General features: G+C 33.7%; 1 pseudogene; it reads right to left on the minus strand.

The window, feature by feature from the left end:
- Window positions 1–10,661: 10,661 nt before the first annotated feature.
- LOC138809349 (U6 spliceosomal RNA) lies at window positions 10,662–10,761 on the minus strand (annotated as a pseudogene).
- Between the last annotated feature and the right edge of the window lie 206 nt (window positions 10,762–10,967).

The following is a 10,967-nucleotide window of genomic DNA, read 5'->3' on the forward strand; positions in this document are numbered from 1 at the left end:
AAATTAACTAATCCTACAACTCTGAAAAAAATGAATTAGCATAAAGAAACAAAAGAAATTATGTAAGCCAAAAATTTGAAATTTAGAAAATAAAATGAAGTGTACTCTTTAGTTGACTTAATTAAGTTTAAACCCTCTGTATATCGATTTTATAATAAAAATGCATTAACAAAGAAAGCAAAAGTACCCATGGATCAATAGCAATAGCAAAAGCATCAGTATTCCTTCTTTTGAGTGAACTAAAAAATCGATGGAAGAGATAACAATGTTCCTTCCCTATGAAATGTACTCATTACTTTACCTTATTTATATAACTGTAACCCCTGTGTACATTACCATTAAAATAATATTAAATTGAAATGAAAAATAAACCAAGTGATATACCAATTAATAATTCTTAGAGTCCATTGGTTAAAAACTTTGTAAAAACCTGCCCTAAATACCCAAGGAATATACTTTGATGATACTATTTAAATACTTCAACTTCAGCAGAAAAGCAAAATTTTAAAAACTGTTACAAAGTAAAGTAATAAATCAGAATATAATACTATTAATAATAATCATAAGATGAATTTATAGTGGTAGTCAAATATGTAAGAAATGATGCAATTTGCCATTAATTTGCACTTAATAAGTGAGAAAGAATTTTTTAGGTCTTTTTAAATTATCAAGATTAATGAAGGAACTGTTCTGTCACATCATATGATAATCAGATGAAGCTGATATTAGAGCAAAGAACAGATTTTATTAAGTTTTTGAATGTTCATGTATATACTTATTTTGGTTGTGGGAACTTGTGGGTATTTGAACTTCGGGTAAAGTTTTCTTGCTAGGCAGGCGTCATATCAGTGGTTAATTTTAGGAGAGGGGTTTCCTTTCCACAAGAACATGCACCTGATTGGTCCTTTTAGCCTTCTCATCATCAATGGCATCCGAGATGAACACCAACTTGTCCAGACTGCTACCTTCACTGGCCTGGATCCCCAATCCATCTAATCATAGTAACTAGATAGTGAAGAATGGTGGAAATGATCCAATGCACCAAGCTATAGATTGAGAAGGAATTTCACTAACCTTTTGGCCTGGGTTCTGTTCTCAAGCCTCCGAAGTATTTAAGAGTACAGATAGGAGCCCCTGGTGCCAAGCAGTAACAGCATAAAGAAATTAGACATATATATGACTTAGGCTTGTGATTATCTCAGGAAATGAATAAAAGAGCAGTGAAGCATACAGGACAGCCAGAATTTTAACTAGGTACTCAGAGGATGAATAAGCTTAAATAGCTACTCGGGAGTCTGAAATCTCATGACCACTGTTCAAAGCCAGTCCAATCATGAAAATACAAGCGATTATCTAAAAAAAGAAAAAAAAAAGAAGTGGCTGAAGTGGTAGACCACTATCCTTGGGCACAGAATCTGAGGAATAATTCCCAGGCACTATCAAGCCTCAAGAATGATGACTGCATGCATGAGCACATGCACGTGTGCGTTTACATACTTGCATGCGCATGAACACACACACACACACACACACACACACACACACACACACACACAAATGAGTATTTCAATGTGAAGTTCTTTATTTTTTACCTTTGCTGTACTTTATTTCCCTGTACTGGCTCACAAATTAACAAAATCAGCTAAGGACATAGTTACATAAAATTCATCATGTTTCTCTAAAATCTACACTCTTTTGGGAAGCCTGCTTTTATTTGATCCAAAAGTAAATTATTCAGGAAGACAATTCCTCACACTCAATTTTATAGTATTAGATGATTGCTTAGGTTCTTCCTAGCAATATGATTTTGTGAAATCCTGCATCAAGCAATATATTTCTTTCACTAGAAGTGAAGCCTCTGTCAAACAATTAATAATAGGTTTTTCTCCTCCTGGCATGCATCTGTAGTTATATTATCTTTATATATTTCATGATCTGTGTATGACAAAGACTACCGTGAAAGTAAAAACACCCTTCTCAACGTTTAGCATTTTTATACCATTCATAGATATGACGGTGTTTAAATGTTACTGAAATTGCTTTGGAATAAATAATGTTCACCCTGACTATCTTGAGAAAAAAGAATTGGTTTCTCAGCACTTTAGGTAAGAACATCAGGGAAAGAAACAAGGAAAAGTGAGGAACAACTCAACACATACATTCAAATGAAACAAAACAAGATAAGAAAACACAAATTAATTCAGTACTCAAGAACCTGCAGGAAATGCAAAGATTTTTTAAAAATCAGCTATGAAAAGCTTATGAAAATCCTGACTTCATGGGAGTGCACTGATGTGAGAACAGTGGTTAAAGCCCAGACTAGACAGAAAAAACTGTACAGAATACCATGCACTTGTTATTCTAAATTCCAGGAAGAATAACATAAAGTGGACTGAGGCCAAGATCATACACAAGTAGGAAGCCAGTTTCTATCTGAAAAATTATCAGGTTAATTTAGGGCTGGCACATGACAAAGTGGTAAGCACGCCCATTTAGGGGGCACGACACTGAATTCAAACTGTAATATCAGGGATATTAAAGAAAAAAGTTATGATTGTAAATAATTGGAATAATTGTAACACTTGAGTATTTTAGTGGAGAAAAATCCATTAGAGAGATAGAATGAACCCACTTTCCTATGCTACTTTAGTGATAATGTTTAGTGGTACTTCAGCCAAAACAGAGTTACCTTGCAAATGAGCATGGATGTGCATTTCGGTGATGGAAATACTCTACTTACACAGATGTAAATTAAATAGATTTTTGGGGGTAGATTGTAGTTCTTGAACTAAGAGCCTGGGTGATGTCCCTGAGCTTTTTCTCTCAAGGCTACCACTCTATTACTTTGAGCCACAGTTCCTATTCTTATTTTCTGTTGGTTGTTTGGAGATAAGAGGCTCATGGACTTTCCTGCCCAGGATGGCTTCAAACCATGTTCATCAGATCTCAGCCTCCCGAGTAACCAGGATTCCAGGCATGAACCATCGAGGTTTTTAATAATTTAGTAAATTGTATAGTTACAGAAGTTATAAATTATCATTGTAACCTGTGTAATATATGTATGTATGTATATATCAATACATATGGGTAGAAATAGTTTAACATATTTTTGAATCTACAGAACATATATGAAATCATCCTTCATTATAATATAATATGGAAACAAAAGTTAATGAGGAGCAAAACAAAGGGAATTGTTACAAGTTTCTTTTTGTTGAATGAAATATGAATCAGTTTGGAAAAAAACCATCTCTACTTTAACAAAATGGATAATTGCTATTAATTCCAATCCATCTATTAGCCCATATTGTACATCCTCACACATGAGTGTCAAAATCAAACCAAAATTTTTGTCTGTATTTAACTCACCTGTTATAATTTAGGGGATAGATGAAGTAATGAAATAAAGATTAAAAATAATAAAAAGTGAGGGTATGCGTTAGAGCTGAAAAAGATTTTAAATATGATAATAGCTAATTAAAATGTATATTTCTTACTTTTCCTCTGTTGTTATGTCTCTCATTCCCACATTAGGAAAATACTTAGAAGGTTCTCACTAAATTTATGTAAGTATTAAAAATATATTGAAAGATATGGGCATAGTGTGGTTTTAGCTTATTGAGACATGTATGGGAGAGTGTGTTTTTGAGGACTTGCAATACGTTGTGATGGAGATAAAAGGAAGGTGTGCTTATTCTAGAAAACTGGCTAGAGGATGGCTCTCAGAAAGATAGTGATGAATTCTTCCAAAAGGTTACAGTAAAATCACTTTCACAACCTTGTTCATTACTGCACTATTCACCACAGCCAAGTTATGGAAACAGCCAAGATGCCCTTTGGTGAAGGGATGGTTGGAGAAAGTGTGTCATATATACACAATTGGATTGCACCTATCCATTATGAGCACTGTTACATTATTTACAAAGAAAGGGATAGATCTAAAAATATGTTAAGTAAATGAAGTGAGAGGCAGACACACAAAGGACTCATGTTCTGTCGCATATTTGGAAGCCAGAATTTTATGCAAGTTAGACATCAGTATTAACCAAAGTTTTCATTTTTCAGAGCAGTATTTAAAAGGTGTAATTTCTTATAAAATTGAACTTTTAATCTAACAAAATGAATACCAGGAAACTATCACTTGGAAGATGTGAGGGGAAGTCAAAGGGAAGGAATAAAGAGAGTTATGGAGGAAAAAAGTCAAGACATAATATTCAATGCAAATAATATGAAATTAGAAAAAATTAAAGTGGGGTGAGGTTTGGAAGGGTAGGGAAAAGTTATATAAAGATCCACTATAGTTAAAAATTCATTTATTGAATGGAAATTCCCATATACACCTAGTTAAGATAATAAAAATATGATTAAAAACAATGGAGATATTTGATCTTAAACTGTGTTCTCTTAATCCATGAGTCAATATAATAGTTTCCTCCTCAGAAATTTTCTTTACGGGTATTTTCCTCATAGTGACAGAAAAGTGATCAATGCAATGAATATCAATACATCACATTGCACATATAAAATCACAGTAAAAATGTTAGAATTCATCACATGATAAGAGGTAGAATTTGCCAAATGCTAATTGATTGTTTTTCCAAGTACTTTACCTATGGTATATAATTGAATCCTCACAATAATTCTATAAAGTGGAACTCCTTACATTTTTATCTCTCAGATGATGATATTGAAGTCTTCAGAGTTGGAATTACTACTACAACATTGCACACATGGTAAGTGTTAGCCTGACGATCATCTCCGACTGTATCAATTAACCTCATTCTATTTTATGACTAAAATACCAGCACTTAGTCTACAAATTATAGGAAAATTTCCCGAATTATTGTTTTCACTTTCACAATATTTCACTTTATCTTTGTTAGAAAATAGGGAACTGTAACATGAAAACTCGAAGTTCATAATCAATGATTACCTCCCTGGTGAAAGGAACTGCTCAAGTATAATATTCTTGATTTCTAGATCAAAATAGTAGAAATCATATTTTATCCCTTCACTCATCACTGCACTGCCTGGGGACCCTATTTCTGTTTAACACTGTCTTACTGAAAGAATGACCTCCCCAATTCCTGATGGAAACATTCTGCAGGTCTTATGGACAAATCATTTCCACTTTGTAGCTCAACTAAGTTGTTTACCATTCAAGTATTTTGATTGCTTTTTATACCCAACATTTTGAGAGAAAGGTACTACTTCAAAATGCTATTAAAGCAAGACTGATATAAAAATCACCTTTGACCCCAGATAAATATTTTACCTTTCCTATACTCAAAAATGCACTCTGACCTATCATTAATGTTAGGAATGAGAGGATAAAAAATCATAGACACCAAGACCTAAGTATGAATTAAAGACTCTCCAACTTGTGAATACTATTGTTTAAAAAGACATGAAGGGATGGGAAGGTGGCTTAGTGGTAGAGTGCTTGCCTTGGATGCATGAAGCCCTGGGTTCGATTCCTTAGCAGCACACAAGCATAAAGAAAAAAGTGGAAGTGACGCTGTGGCTCAAGTGGTAGAGCGCTAGAGTGGAGCTTAAGAGCTGAGGGATAGCGCCCAGAGTTCAGGCCCCACTACCGTAGACCTCCCCCTCAAAATATAGACATCAATACTACCAATGTTTTTCAAAATTTCTTATGATACTGAAGATTCAATTATAAACTATTAACACTTGAAAATAACTCATTTTCATGGTAGTAGAAGACAAGACACAAGATTAATCCTAACCATATTAAAAGACATTTATTTATACTACAAATTCACTCTTATAACTACAAAGATTCTAAAAATAACTGAAGCACAGTGACACAAAAATAATTTAACTGCATCATCTACATTCAAAGGACTGTGCTAATAGAAAGCAAAATTATACTAATAATTAGGTTACCCAATTCACTTACATTCTTTTATTCTATTTCTTTTAGTTTCATAAAAACTGGCTTTTCATAAAATGATCCATAAAAGAGCCTATATACACACTTACATTTTCAGATCTTAACAATATTTATTTCAGAAATATCTTTAGCTGTATAGTTAATGAACTAAAATATTACTAAAATATTTAAATGGTTTTCAAAATTGCAAGACTCGCTCTGGGATGTTATTTATATTGGAAAAGATAATTGAAAAGCCTTATTTGTTAAAGTTGTGATCGTTACTCCCACAAAAGAACTATTAATGAAGGAACATTTGTATTTGTATGTACAAAACAACTTCAAATGCATCCACAATCTGGAGATGACACGTGTTTTTGTTATTTTTTTTTAAATATATATCTAACAAGCATAGCCACAATACTGATTTTCAGTCAATATGATGCGATATTCAAACCTTAAAAATACGGGGTTTATTATCATAGTGTGAATAGATATGATATTACAAAGAAAGTTATTTTCAACAGAAATTTGGAAAGTGTTTATCCACCTTGACTTTCACAGAAAAAACCAGAGAGCAATACCTATTTCTTCAAGTCGGTCAAAATCACTCCATGAATAGTTCTTAAAAATATAACCAATTTAAGATTTCAAATACATATTTTGTACTGACAGTCATCTTACAGCAATAAATTACTACCTGATTATATGTGTATCTTTTTACCTAACATATATTAAGAACTGAAAATGATCGCTTTTATCTAACTTATGTTGTAAATGCTTTGATTATGATGATGTTATTAACAAATAAAATGTACAGAAGGGTGGTTCCACTGAAATGACAGGACAGAACACTGACAAATAAAACAACATTGCAACACAGTTCTTTTCAGCCTCACCCTGTTCATATTGGCAAGCAACATTGCAACAGCACACACACACACACACAGACACAGACACACATAAACACATATGTGTGCACACGTTCACACACATATACATGCATGCCAAATTCAGGGTTTATTGTACAAAAAAGTTCAAATAAAATATTAGTGATTAGGACAAATGATAATTTGCCTTATTACAAAATAATACATAATTCAGTCACCATGGTAGTTACATTTCATCTGCCCCTCCACTTGTGACCACTTAATTTATTTTAGGTAATTCTTTAACTAATTCATTCCTTCATTAGTTAAATACTAATACTAGAGCTTGAACTCAGGGCCTAGCTCTGTCCCAGAATTTGTTATGATTTTGTTTTAGTTTTCTCAAGTCTAGCATTTTATTGCTTGTACCACAGCTCCATTTCTAGCTTTTGCTTGTTACTTTCAAACCAGAATCTAATGGACTTTTTTTCTTGCTCTGGTTTCAAACCACAATCATCAGATTTTGTCTTTCTGATTAGCTAGGAATAAAGACATGAGCCACCAGTGTGGCTCCTACTTTTTCCTATACTTATCTATTGCACATACTTAGATAGCAATTTAATATTGAGAGTATAGAAGCAAGATGTATAGTGATTATATTTTTCTGTCAGAAATTCAAGTTAGTAATGAAAATTTCTTCTTAAGACCATACACAAAAAATACTTAAGAAGAAATCTGATGATGATGATGATGATGATGATGATGATGATGATGTGTGTGTGTGTGTGTGTATGTGTGTGTGTGTGTGTGTGTGTGTGTGTGTGTGTGTTGTTGTAATATGTTTCTCATGTAAGCACTGTGCAGGGATGTCCAGACATTCACAGTAATTGCGTGAATATCTGCCTTGAGCTACCAACTCATGGACAATGTCTAAGTGTCCACTCTAGGCTTCCCGATGAAGAGGGGTATACTCATCCTCATCCCTAGTATTCATAGGAGTGTCCTTTTTGGAAAATAGTCTCAGCACTGTAGTAAGCGGCAAGAAAAGCACTCTACCACTGAGCCACTTTCCCAGCCCAAGGATTAAGATTCTTGTTTGTAATTTGGTCAGAGCTATATCTCTTTATGTAGGCTACTAAAAATGTATTTACTAATTTCCAGTTAATATATAAATTCTATTTCCATCTCTTTTAACAAATAAAAAATAAAATTGTTTGCTTTGTAAATGGATCAGAAGCATGGATTTTTTGGCTAGCTAGGTGATTGCACATCTCTCTCTCTCTCTCTCTCTCTCTCTCTCTCTCTCTCTCTCTCTCTCTCTCTCTCTCTCTCTCTCTCTCTCTCTCTCTCTCTCTCTCTTTCATGATTCTCAGAGACAATATGGTTGCTCCATAATTATCCTAATTTATTTTGCTTTTATACTTTTGGTTGCATCATTTCACTTTCTGCTCTACCATTTAACAAATCAGCACACATAAACAGAACCACAGAAGTTCTGTGGCTCAAGTGGTAGAGCACTTGCCTTGATTTGAAGAGCTCAAGGACGGTGCCCAAGCCCAGAGTTCAGGCCCCACAACTAATTTTTTTAAAAAAGAATCTAAATCCTTGATAATTCTTGGAACAGATCTGACTGAAATCAGTTGAATCACACTTTTCCTGCACAATGAAAGAAAAGGTCCAGGCTAGGAAAGCAGCTAGAGAAGGCAGGCAGATTGTATCTGTGACAAAACTTTGTGGAAAATGGTACACAGGATTACTTACTGGAGATCCACTTGCACTGGAAGCATGATGCTGAACTATTGTTTGCTGATTCTGAACTATTGCTTTGATCATTATATTCTCCAAGAAGAAACAATGAAATTTAATTGATATCAAAAGACTACTAATATATTTTGACTTCTCATTAAGCATCTTCAATCATCAAAATCACCTGAAGAGAATAGATAGGCCTACTTTTTTTTTTTTTTGGTCCGGTCGTGGGGCCTGAACTCTGGCCTGAGCATTGTCCCTCAGCTCTTCAGCTCAAGGCTAGCGCTCTACCACTTGAGCCACAGCGCCACTTCCGGCTTTTTTCTTTTTGCTTATGTGGTGCTGAGGAATCGAACCCAGGGCCTCTGGCATGCAAGGCAAGCGCTCTACCACTGACCCACCTTCCCAGCCCAGGCCTAATTTTTTAGATGGAAACAAGTGTTTAAAAAAAACAAGAATTTAGGTAGTCATACAAAGGACTTCTATTTTACTACTGCATTATACATTTTTTTTCTAATGTTGGTTACCAATAAATAATGGATCTATTAGAAAGCTCTTAAAGCTCATATATTGAATAGTAATTTCTCTTACACTATATCTTTGTATTTCCCAAATCATTTACATAGTAGGCTTTGTTTCCTATTTTCTCCTTCCTAGAATAAGCTGCATATGAAGACACCACTGTCCCTCATTTTCAGTCTGTGCATTTTAATACGGAGGAAAATCTTTCCTCTGCTCTCTATCAATTCAGTACTCCCCAGTTACCATAATTTAAAATAGTAAAAATGGAAAAAGAGAAAATAAATCATGGTGAAAAAACATGCAGAAAATTCACCGGATTTTTCTGACCATTTCATCCTACGTGAACTATTGGGGAAATATATGGACACCTCATTCCCACTGGTACTCAAAGTCTCTGGTTAGGCAATTCTGATGAAGACAAGGAACAAGATGAAAACGTGAGGAAGGTATCAATTGCAAGAAAATAATGGAGAATAATCCATGCAAATTTCTTCTTTGAGATGCTGAAATTAATCGGCTTACTATAGTGCTGAGACTACTTTCCAAAAAGGCCACTCATATGTATACTAGAAATGAGGTAAGTATACCCCTCATCATCGGGAATCCTAGAGTGGACATTTTGACATTGTCCATGAGTTGGTAGCTCAAGGCAGATATTCATGCAAGAATTCTGAATGGCTTGGCACCCCTGCACAGTGCGTACATGTGGAATAATACCAGAATGGATTCTTTCTTACTTCATCATGATGCAGATACCAATCCCCAAACTAAAGGCCTCTTGACCTCCTTAAATATTGTTTCTTGGGATAGAAATAGCAAAGATACGCTGTATCTCCTTCTGTTTAAACATGATTTCAAACCAGACTGAAGAACAACTTGGAAGAAACTGCATTTGATATTGCCAAAAGCATAATTATGTATCACTAACTCTTTGAAGTTGTGGAAGGCTGTACAAATTGTTCTCCTATGTAGTCATGGTTTGGTTAAGTTTCTTAAATTTCAAAAGTGCCAGTCCATCCTTTCTGTCCCTACAAAATATTTTCATAATACAAAATAACAGCAAGATCTTAATTTAAAAATTTATGGATTCCATGTTATTCTTCCACGTGAATTGCCTGACTTTGATGACAAAATGTATTCAAGAGTTGTTTGTATGCATCTATAATGATTTCTGCAGAGTTTGTGATTTTTTAAATTTTATCTTATCTGTTGAAAAGAATAGTATAGAAATTAAAGATATTCCTGGTGATTGTCTGAAAAAAGTATCTATGTTTGTATAAAGTCCATAATCTATTTCATTGTCTTCTAGATATAATACTTTGAAGTCTACATTGTTTTATAATATATAGGTTCATTAATAAATGTGTCCTTTCAGATTACATTCCATATAGGAAAAGTTTAAGATTCCTTTTTCCTAAGTCTTTATATTATTTTATTTCTTTGGGATAAAAAGATAATGTTATCTAATTTCAAGTATTGTAAAGGTTATGCTATGTAAGGGCCTTTCGAAGGTGAAAGTTTAATACACTGATATCAAACTAACCTTTAATTCTATGAATTACAGGTTTTGTTACACTTGTATTTTTGTAATCAACTTTTTAATAACTGTTTTTCATTGCATTTGAAGAATGAAAAATATGGAATAATTCACAAATTTTCATGTCATCCTTGTACAAGTGCCATGTTAATGTCTGTATTGTTGTAATTTGTGTAGACCTGCTGCTGAAGCATGGAGTATCCTCTAAATTTAAGTAGTTAACGATGTAATCTTTATACAGGCATACAACCTTGGTTGCCTATTTGTAACAAGGAACCTTTATTGTTACTAAAAATGCTATTGATCTTATTTCTCTAAATTTCTATGTATAGTGGAAAAAACTTATATTGTTTGGTCGATTGCTCATATTTGCAATTTTTTGTCAATGACTATTTTGTCG

Source organism: Dipodomys merriami, unplaced genomic scaffold, assembly GCF_024711535.1.
Source record: "Dipodomys merriami isolate MVZ:Mamm:240054 unplaced genomic scaffold, mDipMer1.0.p SCAF_493, whole genome shotgun sequence".
Taxonomy (NCBI): domain Eukaryota; kingdom Metazoa; phylum Chordata; class Mammalia; order Rodentia; family Heteromyidae; genus Dipodomys; species Dipodomys merriami.